The 14,260-nt window shown below is 39.2% G+C and overlaps 1 pseudogene; it reads left to right on the top strand.

Annotated features, from left to right (window-relative positions):
• The first annotated feature begins 8,172 nt into the window (after positions 1 to 8,172).
• Positions 8,173 to 8,648, top strand: LOC142873436 (coiled-coil domain-containing protein 90B, mitochondrial pseudogene; annotated as a pseudogene).
• The last annotated feature ends 5,612 nt before the right edge of the window (positions 8,649 to 14,260 follow it).

The following is a 14,260-nucleotide window of genomic DNA, read 5'->3' as shown; positions in this document are numbered from 1 at the left end:
AGGGCACTGTTGCTCCCATGCATTTCCAAGCAAGCAAAAGCCCAAATAGCTGGGTTCACAAGAGAACACACTAACACCCTGTGACACCATCTCTTTCCTTCTTCTCTCTCCAAACCTTCTCTTCCTCTGGTCCTTCAATATAGGAAGTTCCTGTGCATGCCACAGTGATTGATGTTATGAGCTTAGGAGTCAGACACCCAGGTTCAAATCTCAACTCCACCGCTTATTCCATATGAGATATTGGGAAAGTCTCCTAATTGCTCTGAGCTTCACCTTCCCCATCCATAAATGGAGCTAACAACCATTCTGCAGACTGATATGAAGGTGAACTAGAATAATGCATGCAAATCAATTAACAGTATGCCAGGTACGTAAGAAATGGTAGCTAATATTATTAATGCAACCACCATATATCTAGTTGCTCAAAATAGGCAGGTCCCTTAGACATCATTCCTCCTATTTTTCCCTGTAGTCAACCTGATCTTAAGTCCAATGAATGCTACCTCTTAAATACAGCTGAAATCCATTTCCTCCTCCTTCTCCCTGCTGTAATAGCTCAGTCCCATATATTTCCCTCTCTGAACTAGCAATATAACCTTTTGAGTCTACTTATATACAAGCCTCTTCATATTCCAACCATTCTGCACAGTTCCCAACAGTGTGAACTTTCCAAACTAGAGATGTGCTCCTGACACTCCCCTAAGTAAGATGTTTCAGGGATTCCATGTCTTACTCTCTAGATGCAATCCCAGTTCCTCAGCACTGCATTCAAGGCCTTGGGGCCACATCCCACCGCTCCCACTCCATGCACTCATTGCTCCCAGCACACTCTGCACTGCTTAGAGCAGCCCTCATGTCCACACCCACTGAACATGCTCTTCCCTTTTTTTACACCACTAACTCTCACTTATCCTCTAAGATTCACCTCCCAGAGTTCTTTCCCAAGAAGTCTTCCCAACTCCTCATTCATGTACAATATTATTTTCTGCTTGTTTTCTTCTGTTTAGTACTGAGTTTCTTGAGGTGAGAGACTATGTACCTTGCTGCATTGCTAGTGATTAACGTAAATGGTGAATCAATTCATTCCACAAATGTTTACTGAGCACCCACTCTGTGCTGTACACTGAGCTAGGTGTCAGATGCATATTTACTCCCTCAGTGCACAATCCCTGCTGTTTTGTGATATTGGTGCCATAGGAAAGTGTGAGCAGAGTCTGACTACCTAAGATCCCTCCCTTCAAAACACCCACTCAAACCTCAATAGCTGCCCATCAGTAGATAGAAACACTCGTGTATAAATGTCATCTAGATTTATTCTCACAATAAACCTTTAAGATAGATATCATTTTAGTTTTACAAATGAGAAGCCCAAATCTCTGGGAGATTTAATGGCTTGCCAAGTATTATCTGGCTTGTGATAGGTGTTAGGTATTAGGGGAGGCAGTGTTGCATAGTGGTTATAAGCTAGCTTTTGGAGTGACACCAACCTGAGTTCAAATCCCAGCCTTTCCACATATGAGCTATGCAGGCTTACAAAAATCACTTCACATCACTGAAACCTCAGTTTCCCCTTTTGGAAATATTCAGGAAAATAATATCTAACTACCCCTCAAGGTTGTATGAAATCCAAATTAAAAACTGAGTATGCGCTTTCACTCCAGGGCCTGTTGAAGTCCCAGGAGGACCCCGAAATCATCTTAAAGCCCACATTCTTAATCACTTTGTGGTTCTTACTTTCTGAGGAAATCTTGGAGCTGATAGAAGAAAAGTATATTCTACTTACAGTTGCACAGGGAACCTAGGACTCAAAATGAGAATGCCCTTGTGTCTAGCAGTCAAGGACATCAAGAAAATTATCTGTGTGTCAACTACATTATAGATATTCCCTAGAGAATTCAGATCTTGTCAGCCATCAAATAACGAGACTTTGTGAAATGCGAAAGTGCTTTGAAAAATACAAATAGGCAGTAATGTTTTCATTACTATTAATAACGATCTAAATTGGGACCCTACATGGTTCCAGTGAACTCGTCAAGTTACCTAAAAAAAGCATTTCCTTCTTTCAGCATTTGTTTGGCTAGTATACCATAACTTATTATTCTCTTGAACGCATGCCATATCTATCTAGTGTGTTGTTAATTCTTTATTTTGGTCCCATTTTATAAAAATAAGGCAACCCACTTATAGGTATGACAAAATGGAGTACGATTTTTGCAGTGTTTTGTAATCTTAAAGCTATGGACAGTTTTAATAACAGTAGGCAATTATTAAATAGTGGACAGTAGTAATCATGCTATGCACTAGGTTCTGGGGTTTAAAAAATACATAATTTTATTTAATAGAAGAAATCCAGTGAGAAATCTGAGACTTCGAGGAGTTAAACTCCTTGCCTCCAGTCACATGCTGTAAGCGCAGAGCAGGACATAAAATGTATCACAAGCCAACTCCTCTGCAGACGCTAGGTCTGAGCACCTACTGCATAGAAGGCCCTGGACTGTCAGAAGCCAATACGAGTAACGCACCACCCCTGTCCTCAAGGGGCTTATCGTGCAGCACCGACACAAGCCCCGCCTTGCACAAGAAAGGGGATAAGTAAGATTCAGTGGAGTAGTCAGGCTAAACCAACTACGCAAAGCAGAGTAAATCGTTGCCTAAAGTGTTACATAAACGAAGTAGGAAAGGGAAGTACAGCTAGGGGATCGGGAAAGACTCTGCGTAGAAGCTGCCATCTGAGATGGCACAGACCTCCATAACCACATCTCAGTTCTTAGCGCCCCACGTCACTCTGCTATTCTCATTAGAATTTCCATTCTATTAATAATTTTGACCTAAGTCCTAGCACCTGTTCTGACTTTATCGCGCAATCAAAGTAAGAGGATCTGGCTTGTCTCTCTCTCTTCATTTTTATAAGGTTACTTGCTTTTGCTTTTAAAGATTTATTTTCTCATTATCTGCCTCTTACCTTTGACCTTGTGTGACTGCTGCAGGGGTGCTGGTCCACAGGCTCATAGCTCACTGAGTCTGAGCCACAGAAACATTCCAAGTGAGAGTGAGAAATGACACAAAGAGCTCCTGAGTTCAACAGGATTTTTCTTCCTTTTGAGGACAATGGGACCTCAGATCATTGTGTCTTTTGACTTTGGACATAAAATCATTTCGTGAAACTGCATCTGCAAAGCATGCTTCATATCAAGACCAAGTTTTTAGTAGAGTTAAAGCCTTTCATTTGGCACATCTGAAAGTGTCCTTTAAAAACACCAAAATGAGGTGTCGGTATTAGGATAGCATTTACTTTTAGCTGAATTTAACAAAATCTCATCATAGTGTAAGTACTTGTGATGGACTATCAAGACAGGTTAATGATAACCCGAAAATATTCAGTATGCTAATAGGTCTCCCTGACTTTGTGAGGCTTTGTTTAAAAAACAAACCTCTGAAACCTAGACACAAGCAAACATCTGCTTGAGGTTTGCATACACTTGCAAGGTATAGAGACACAGCTTTTACACAGTCCCCTTGGCAGGGTTCCCTGGAGCAGCAGGATGTGCCAGAAGCACAGGAGATGGTCAAAACTGTGTACTGAAAAAAAAACCAAAACCATGTACTGGTGTCCTTGCACCTCCTCCTGCCAATCTATCCCCTTCAGGGTAGCAGAGCCATCTCTCAACAATGCAAATACGGTCAGTCCTCATGCTCAGTTAAAACTTCCCCACCACTCACAGAATAAAGTCCTAACTCCATATCGATGAGGGTCTGCCACCACGTTTCAGCCCAGTTTCAATCTCCTGGAATGTTCTCCTATGCCTCGACCCTCTGTGCAAACTCTTCCTTATGTCTGTGCCCTTTGCCCAGGCTACCCCTTGGCCTACAGTGGCGGCTCCTCTCTCCAGCCCTCTGGATAAACATTTCTATTGGTCTTTTAAGAGCAAATTCAGACATCACTGTGTCCGAAACGGCTCTCTGTCGCACCCCTCCGCACAAACGTCCTCTCTGAGATCCCTCGTTCTCTCTGCCTGCCCTGTCTGTGACACCTCCCATGAGGTGCTGGCACTGCCCATTGGTATGGCTACCCCTCCTCCCACACCCTGAACTCCCTGAGGCCACAGTTATTTCTTCCCCAGCCCTCGAAGTGCTTCACACAAACTAGATTCCTAATTGCTTACTATTATTCAAATATTTGTTGAATAAAGAAATAACTGAAACAGGCAAAAGTTATCTCTGGCCTTCCCCCAGTCATCCCCCTTGCCAGCCGCCTTTTCTCAGACTTCCCTCCCTCCCCCCTTAACTTCCTGCCCCTGCCAGTCTCCTCTCTCCAAACCCAGCTGTTGTCCAGCTTTGTCCTAACCATCAATATCCAAACCTGCTCCCAGGAAAGGTCTTGATAAATGCACATGGCTGACCCTCACAAAATCTTGAGCCAAAATAATAAATCTCTGATTATAAGGTTCCTTTAGCCGAGTGAGGGACTCTTTCACCCTCCCTGTGCTCACACTATGCCATTTTGCGCAAGAGCTGCTTTTTCATGATTGTTAGAGGTGCCAGAATCTCTATAAACCCTTGGCTGTATGCTCTGGGCCCTAGGAAATCAGTCTGCTTCAAACTGAATGGTCCGGCCATTCTCCCAGAGCTGCCAGAGTATTGAAACTGCTTGAAAAAAAATTAATCTTTGAGCATTTCTAATAAGGCTTCACATTTAAAAGATAAGGAAGGCTTTACCTACTAAAAGATTTAAACTCAGCAGAATCTGACTTAAACACTAATCAATTGTATCTTTCTCACTTGGTTTAACATAGCTATTTTCCAATGAGGAAAGGGGAATAGAATCATTAAAACCTGGGTAGGTACTGGGTAGAGAACTCTTTCCCAATGGTCTCTCAGCAGATAATAAGTCAAAGGGTAAATAGCAAAAAAAGATGACCTCAGAAAAGTAACAGAATTCAATAAACATCTAGTTCAGTCCTCGGAATTCCGAAAGCCTCTGCGGTTTTTGTGAAGATCTTTTTGGGAAGACAGAGGGTAGGTGGTGAGTTCTGACGTGCCTGTGAATCAGAGGAGGGGTGGTCCATGTGGAAGTGGCACATGCGCCCCAATCTCCCTACTCGTAAGGGTGGAATGACTTGTGTTTGACACAGATAAATAGGATTCTGCCTGCCCGGCCGTGCGCATGTCAGAATGGCTCGTTGGATGGATGCCACACTGCCAAAGCAGAGAGGCAAAGTGGAAATCACCTAGTCATCAGGCAGTGAACGTGTTCAGTCTGCTGAGTCAGAACTGAGGATAAGTCACAAGATTTCACCCCTTCCCTCGCTGAGTCTGCTACATGGTGGCACAGCCCTGCACTCAGACGGTAAAAACTCGATGTTCTGTAACTTCTTGTCTTCCAGACACGTGACAATATGATACCATATTGAGAACCAGAAAGCAAATGAGAGGACGGGTGAGGAGATACATGGTGCCACTAGACTATTAGGGTTGATGGAACGTTGTCATACCTGGGACCCCACAAGGATGGGCAAATCAATGCAGGCCACCTCTCCCCTGCCCAACTGAAATAGCCCGATAGTCCTCAGATGCTTGGGCCACCAGAAAAACTCACTTAAGATATTGGGTTATAATAAATGTTATACTAGATTATATATTGGTTTCAAATAGAAAATGATTCTGAGTGCCACCTCAGGCTCCCAAGAGCTTATCTGGCCACTCCTTTCAATGAGGATAACGTTACCTTCACTTACTGATTGTCCCCACCCAGAGTGGAGCAAAGGTCTGGCGGTAGGGAACTCTCACCTGAGATCATTTAAGGCTGGAAAGAAGAAGAGGGATCATCTAGTCCAACTCTCTGATGAGGTGTAAAGATTAGAAGAAGCCATGCATAGAACCTGTAGCACAAAAACTTGCATATGCTAAGCCCTCAATAAAGGTTGCTATTAATGGTACTGATAATAATATCTCAGAGCTGTTTAGTGTTACTAGAACCCACATCTCAACTCTCAATCTTTCCAATAAGCTCGGTAGCCTTCCACTGTGAAAGGAATAACTTACAGAGTGAAGCTTTGAAAAATTGTTATAGAAGAGCCAATAGTTTCCAAGCAATTTATTTTACTGTAAATTCTACCATTTATGTGCTCAGGTAGTCCAGGTTAAGAATATCAACAGATAGAGTCTGATTTATTTTAGATTCTCAAATGATTTTTCCCATTTCCTTTTATAAAAGGAGTCCAGACATAAGAAGCAAATGTGCTAAGGAAAAATCCCTGAGTGATTACTTTCATGAAAATTGTGTTTGCTTGAAAATTAAACAATAAACCTTCATATCTCAGGGCTCCAGCAGTACCATTTGACAATAACCAGCCCGTACAGATATATTTTAGCAAATATACTTCCACAAGCCATGGCTGCTGGATAACAGCTGGGAGCCAATGACCTTCTGAGCCTTATCCAAAACCAAAGCAAAACAAAACAAAATAAGAAAATTATTCCACCCTCAACAAAGCAACAGTAAAACATTTCCCTATTTCCTACCTGAAGCAATGGAAGGCATATTCAACATAGTTACTTTTGCTTTACTCAGTCATCTAATTGAATGGTTTGATTCTCTGCCTACAGGACATCATTGCTGCCTGAAAGAAATCAAACATTGACATTTAAATTTAAATAACAATAACATTAATACAATGATAATGATAATGGGCAGGATCACATGGAGGAGTTTTGTGGGGAAGAAAAAGTTTCCATAGTCAAAATAAGTTTCAAAACTCTAATTCAAACAAAGTTAAACCAACAAAATTAACCAAGTTTCTTTACTGGAGTTTCTTCAAAGGATTCAGTTCCCTAATGTGAATTATTTCTCCAAGAAAGCAAAATACTATGTAGCAATTTGCAAACTTACTTCTTTCCAGAGATTCAGTTGAAGCTGGTATTCCTTTGAGCCCCTTTGGGAATATTCTCATTTAGATTATAGACAGGTAACAAAAAGCACCTTCTAATATTAAAGTAAACATATTGCATGGAGCATATTCTTATGTTAGACCATTAATACCTACCAGTTACATATAATCTTAAAATATATATTGCTAACCATTGTCTCATAGAAATAGAAAGTGAACTCATATTAATAGTGAAAAGAAAATTCACCACTTTTTACCTCAAATACTATAGCTTGTTTCTCCACTACTTAAATTTAATTTATTATTAAAGCTTTAACATTTGGCATGAAGAAAATGACACCTTTTTTTCTCCAGGTCACTAATTTTCACTGCAATTAAAGTTGCCCTTGTTGAGCTAATATAAGCACCAGTATGGATTTTTAAATGTATTTTTAAGTTCTTTTATTATGAAAGTACTCTATAATTATTGCAGAAAATTTGGCAAATGCAGAAAATATTTTTTAAAGTAAACAGTAAATTATCACGAATAATTTCACAACCTAGGCATAAACCTTAGTATGTTTTGTTTCACAGTTTTGTCTTAGAATTTCTTCACATACTGGGCATTTTCTCTTGACATTAAAAACTGTATATATTCATCCACCAATTGGAAAACTCTGAGAACATGAGGAGTCACTGGGATTGGTGGCTCTTAAGCTCGAAAGGCAGCTGGGGCTACTGGGTTTCAACGCCCACTATAACCAATGCCACTATAACCAAGGAAGGATATGATGGGAGGCCAGCGGACATAACTCCTTTAGAACAAAGGAAATTAACTTTTCATACTCATGCATTGGTGCAAGACTTGGAAACTCTGGCCAGGCGCGGTGGCTCACACCTGTAATCCTAGCACGCTGGGAGGCCAAGGCGGGCAGATTGTTCGAGTTCAGGAGTTTGAGACCAGCCTGAGCAAGAGCGAGACCCTGTCTTTACCAAAAAAAATAGAAATAAATTACCTAGACAACTTAGAATATATAGAAAAAATTAGCCGGGCATGGTGGCGCATGCCTGTAGTCCCAGCTACTCCGGGGGCTGAGGCAGCAGGATTGCTTGAGCCCAGGAGTTTGAGGTTGCTGTGAGCTAGGCCAATGCCATGGCACTCTGGCCCGGGCAACAGACTGAGACTCTGTCTCAAAAAAAAAAGACTGGGAAACTCACAGATATGACAAAACACAAGCAGAAACAAACAATTGTGTCAGCATTAACCACTTTATCAAATGTCACCCTGGATACTATCTACAAGGAGATGGTCACTCAAGCTCCACAAGAAATAACAGTACAACAGCTAATGGCTCATTTGGACTCCGTCAGGAAAGATATAGCCATCCTAGAGAAAAGAGAATTTGCAAATCTGTGAGCAGAGAATGAGAAAATCAAAATCTAATTAGACCAGGTTAAGCAACAACTAATACGTGAAACCAGAAACCAGTAGGATCAGAGCAGATTATAAATTGGACATCAACCCAGAAAGGAGTAGAGTAACAGATATGTTTACAGATCAAGAAGAGCAACTTATGGAAGCAACCACAGAATTTATGAAAAAGGATACCAAGTGTTATTTCAGAGACCAGTAATAAAATTGACACTGAAATTGCTTCCTTAAAAACACTGATGGAGTCTAACAAGCTTGAGACAATTCATTACCTTGCAGCCTCAGTGTTTGTTTGCCGCCCTACCCCCATAGTAGCACTGGGATTTTATAGATTCTGGAAGTACTATTAATGCTCCTACTAATGCTACTATTGACTTCTTAGAACACTAAACCCCCATAGATTCACTGTGAACATCGTCAGTTGCAGCAGAAACTTACTACAAGATTATTCAAAGTGTATATGGACTAAACAGAAGTGCGTTAGAATGGGAAGAGATATTTTATTTTGTATGTGTGTCTTTATTTTATTATGTTGAAAATCTACCATTCAAAACCTAATTTAGTTGAGATATAATAGAAGGGAATTTTGTCCTTAGCCTATTGATTCATAGAAACTGAACCAGTGTTTTCTTGTGTTTGCTTGAACTGTGTAAATTGTGTAGGATTTTGTTGGTAACTGCTGAAAACTTGAAAACTACTCCCTAACCTAAATACTAATTATTGGATTTAACTTTCCTGATAACTATTGCATAATTATATTTTCAGATAAAATAAAAGATGATTATAACCAAAAAACCTATATGTATTCAAAATCGTATTATCTGTGGTTAAACATGGTAGATTGAAATCACATGTTCATTTTCTTTGTCTACCTTTAAGAAGAAAAAAATTACAAAGAGAGTTGAAGAGTAGGCAACATCATTTTTTTCAAGATGAAAATTAGATGAAAGCACAGTAACTGTCTTAGCAGAACAAAAAAAGCTGAAACTAAGTGCCTACAACTGAGGATTTTATCAAGATACAAGGAAATTCACTCTAGAATCCTCTCCAAAGGGTTCCAGAGAAAGTAGAGGCGAGACATGAAGCACAAGTACACAGGTTTCAAATCTATAGTAGGAGTGGACACCCAGGCTCCACCGTGCATAGCTAAGGGACTATTTATTCTCGTCCCCGAAAACACAGACGGTTCATTCTCTGGAGAAAAGAAACCAGACGACCTCCTAGACATGGAGTTGCCCAGCCTAGTACAGGTCAGGAGAGAAACCAAAGGTTATTCAAGAGATTAAACATGGGAGGTTAACTTAAATAAAAGTCTTTATAGATATTGGCCTAGGCAAATAATTTATGAAAAAGACCCCAAAAGCAATCACAGCAACAACAAAAATAAATAAATGGGACCTGATCAAATTGAAAAGCTTCTGCACAGCCAATGACACAATCATAGAGCAAACAGACAACCTACAGAATGGGAGAAAATACTTGCATGCTATACATCTGATAAACGCCTGATAGCCAGAATCTACAAAGAACTCAAACAAATCAGCAAGAAAAAAAGCAAACAGTCCCTTTAATAAGTGGGCAAAGGACATGGGTAGAAACTTTTCAATAGACTAATAGCCAATGAACACATGAAAAAATGTTCAGCATCTCTAATCATCAAGGAAATGCAAATCAAAACCACAATAAGATATCACCTAACTCTAGTGAGAATGGCTTTTACTAAAAAGTCCCAGAACGACAGATGATAATCTAGTATCTTTTGTAACAATTTGGATGGAACTGAAGGCCATTCTTCTTAGTGAAGTACCACAAGAATGGAGAAAGAAACACCACATGTACTCAATATTAAATTGGAACTAATCAGTCAACACTTATGTGCACATATGGAAGTAAAATTCAAGGGAAATCAAGCAGGTAGGAAGGGTGAGAAGGGGGTGGGTAAATTTATACCTAACGGGTACAATGCACACTAACTGAAGGCACACTTATAACTTCAACTCAAACTGTACAAAAGGAAATTATTACCCCCATAAAATTCTGAACTAAAAAAATAAAGTAAATAAAAGTCTATAAATTAAAAGATGAGACCCCCACCACCACCCCATGCCCCCAGAACATGGCAACTAAGCTGACATCTGCAAAGCAACAGATTCTCCTTCTATGGAGAAACAAAACTAAACAAACCCAAATGCTTGAAAAAAAGCCATTATTACTAATATGTGTGGGTTAACTATTAATAACAAAAAAGCTAACTCTCTGCCCGATCATTCCACAATGATACCCTGTACTTAGTTCCCAACCAGCTTTATGGTGGCTCACTCTTAAATATGAACAGAGAGACAAAAAAACTCCAGGCATAGGAAGAAGGCTTGCAACATAAAAAACAAGTAGAAATTAAAAACTAGAACTTAACAGAATCCCACACATTTCAGGAAGGAAGGTGAAGCATAAAAATAAAACTGTCATAAACATCAACATATACAGAAGAGAAGATACTGCAACCATGAAATAAAGAACACAATCCAGGGTAAGGGACACAGGGAATGAAGGAAGGAAAAATCAGAAAATTTAAAAAAAATCACAGAAATTTAAAAATATTACAGCAAAAATAAAATCAATAGGAAGTTTGGGATATAATGAAGATACTTCCCAGAAAATATAACAAAGAGACAAAACAAATGGGAAATGGACAGAAAAGGGAATAAAATTAGAAGTTTAAGCTAAGAAGTCCAATATCTGACTAGTAGCCATGTCAGAAAAAAGAAATAAGAGAATACAGGGTAAAAAATGTGTCTGTGAGATGAATAATTATATTTTTAGATATATAGTTTTTTAAAAATAGAATACTTTTTAGAGCAGTTTTAGGTTCGCAGCAAAATTGAGCAGATGGTGCAGAGATTTCCCATATACTCTCTCTCTCTCTGTCTCTCTTTCTCTCTCTCTCTCAGCCTCCCCCTCTATCAACACCCCCCACCAGAGTGGTGCATTTGTTACAATCAATGAACCTACATTGATATATCATCACACAAAGTCCATAGTTTCTATTAGGGTTTACTCTTGGCGTTGTACATTCTATGGGTTTTGAAAAATGTGTAATAACATGTGTTCACTATTATAGCATGATACAGAGCAATTTCATTGCTCTAAAAATCCTCCATGCTCTGCCTATTCATCCCACCTTCCCCTCTAACCGCTGGAAACCACCGATCCTATTACTGTCTCCATAGTTTTGCCTTTTACAGAACACCAGATAGTTAAGGGTCACACAGTATGTAGCCTTTTCAGATTGATTGCTTTCACTTAGTAACATGCTTCTAAGATTCTTTCATGTCTTTTCGTGGCTGGATAGCTCATTTCATTTTTGTGCTCGATAATATTCCATTGTCTGGATGTGCCACATTTTATTTATCCATTCACCTACTGAAGGATATCTTGGTTGCTTCCAAGTTTTGGCAGTTATGAATAAACCTTTATAAACATCTGTGTGTAGGTTTTTGTGGACATACATTTTCAACTTCTTTGGGCAAATACCAAGAACAGTCATTGCTAGACTATATGGTAAGAATATGTTTAGTTTTCTAAGAAACTGCCAAACTGTCTTCCAGTGTGGCTATGCCATTTTGCATTCCCACCAGCAATGAATGAGAGTGCCTGTTGCTTCACATCCTTGCCACCATTTGGTGTTGGCAGTGTTCTGGATTTTGGCCATTTAAATAAGTACGTAGTGGTATCCATTGTTGTTTTAACATACATTTCCTGATGACAAATGATGTGCAGCATCTTTTCACATGCATAGTTGCCATCTGTGTATCTTCTTTGGTGAGGTCTCTGTTAAGTTCTTTGGTCCATTTTTTAGCTGGAGTGTCTGTTTTCTTATTGTTAAGTTTTACGAGTTCTTTGTATATCAGATATGTCTTTTCAAATATTATCTCCCATGCTGTGACTTGTCTTCTCATTTTCTTGACAGTGCCTTTCACAGAGCAGATGTTTTTAATTTTATTAAAGTCCAGCTTATCAATTCTTTCATTTATGGATCATGCCTTTGGTATGGAATCTAAAAAAACATCATTGCCAAAGCCAAGATCAGGTAGAGTGTCTCCTATGTTATCTTCCAGGAATTTTATAGTTTTTCATTTTTCATTTAGGTATGCGATCCATTTTGAGTTCATTTTGTGAAGGGTGTAAGGTCTGTGCCTAAATTCTTTTTTTTTTTTTTTGCATGTAGATGACCGTAGTTCTGGCATCATTTCTTGAAAAGACTCTTTGTTCCACTTTATTGCCTGTGTTCCTTTGTCAAAGATCAGTTGACTACATCATGTCGGTCTATTTCTGGGGTCTCTATATGAACATGGACTATCTCTCCACTTATTTAGTTCTGTGATTTCTTTCAGAGTTTTGTAGTTTTCCTCATATAATTATTGTACATATTTTGTTAGACTTATACTTAAATATTTCATTTTATTGGGTGCCAATGTAAATGTCATTGTGCTTCTAATTTCAAATTCTACCTGTTCATTGCTAGTATTTGAGAAAGCAATTTAATTTTGTATATTAACTTTGTATCCTGCAACTTTGCTATAATCTCTCATCAGTTCCAAGAGACTTTTGTTAATTCTTTCAGATTTCCTACATAGATGATCATGTCATCTGTAAGCAAAGACAGTTTTATTTCTTCCTTCCCAATGAGTACCTCTTTTCTTTTCTACTCTTATTGCATTGGCAAGGACTTCCAATATGATGATGAAAAGTAGTGGTGAGAAGAAACATCTTTGCCTTGTTCCTGATCTTACTAGGAAAGCTTCGAGTTCCTCAGCAGTAAATATTAAATTAGCTATAGGGTGTCTTGTAGATATTCTTTATCAGCTTGAAAAAGATCTCCCCTATTCTTAGTTTTATGGAAGCTTTTATCATGAATGGGTGTTGGCTTTCATCAAATGTTCTTTCTTCATCTATTAATATGAACAAGTGATTTTTCTTCTTTAGTGTGTCAGTGTGGCAGTATCTCTTACTATTCTTGGAGCAAAGCTATATTTATACATTACATTCTGTACCAATACACCCCCTGGGTCATCTGCCTGTCTCTTGGTCAACTGTTTTTGCTAAGAAGCTGAGCTATCTCTGTGCCCATGAATACCTAAGGGTACTTTGTTAACCCATTATCAAAATGAAACTTCTGCTATTGAAAATTCACTGGCAAATAATACACTCTTCCACTCAAAACTTTCTGCCTTCAGACAAAAGGGCTGGCACTCTCTTTCAGAGCTCCACTGTTGTCCTAAGCCACTAAGCAGCCCCCAGTCTTGGCCTCATCCCAGTTTTAAGTTCTTCTAAACTTACTAGACCAGAGTACAAAAGGAATGTAAAATAGGTTTCAACAAGGTCTTACTCTGTTACCCAGGTCGGAGTGGCATGATCATAGCTCACTGCAGCCTTGAACTCTTAGGCTCAAGTGACCCTCCCACCTTAGACTCACAAGTAGCTGGGACAGGTTTCAGTTCTTTACCAAAACCAGTCGACTAACTAGAGCTTACTAGAGTGCCAGGTTGAAAGAATTCTGAGATCTGGTCTAGACTCAGTAGAAAAGAACCTCCAAGAGATGGTCTTTTTCTATGTAACAGTTCCCAAATTTATTTAACTATCATACGCTATCTTCAAAGAATTTCTTTTGGGAATAGATTTCTAGAATACAGCACAGGAAATGCCTCATCATCTTACACTGCTCCATGTCTCAATAAACTCAACCCTGAAGTCACAAAGGAAAGTGGCACATTGCGAAACAATTCATACAGTTGGAGGGGGTGTGATCATATGTAGATGCTGTCTTGTCATTAAAAATAATGCAAAGTGTTTAGGATTTTGCTGACATTCTTTGAAATAAGACATTACTCTTTATGATGAAAATATCAGTCTCTAAGCTCTCCTCACTTAATGCCTTCCTAATGGGGAGAACTTTATTGTGGGG

The sequence above is a fragment of the Microcebus murinus genome, chromosome 10 (genome assembly GCF_040939455.1).
Source record: "Microcebus murinus isolate Inina chromosome 10, M.murinus_Inina_mat1.0, whole genome shotgun sequence".
NCBI lineage: Eukaryota > Metazoa > Chordata > Mammalia > Primates > Cheirogaleidae > Microcebus > Microcebus murinus.
This window is presented reverse-complemented; position numbering and strand designations above follow the sequence as displayed.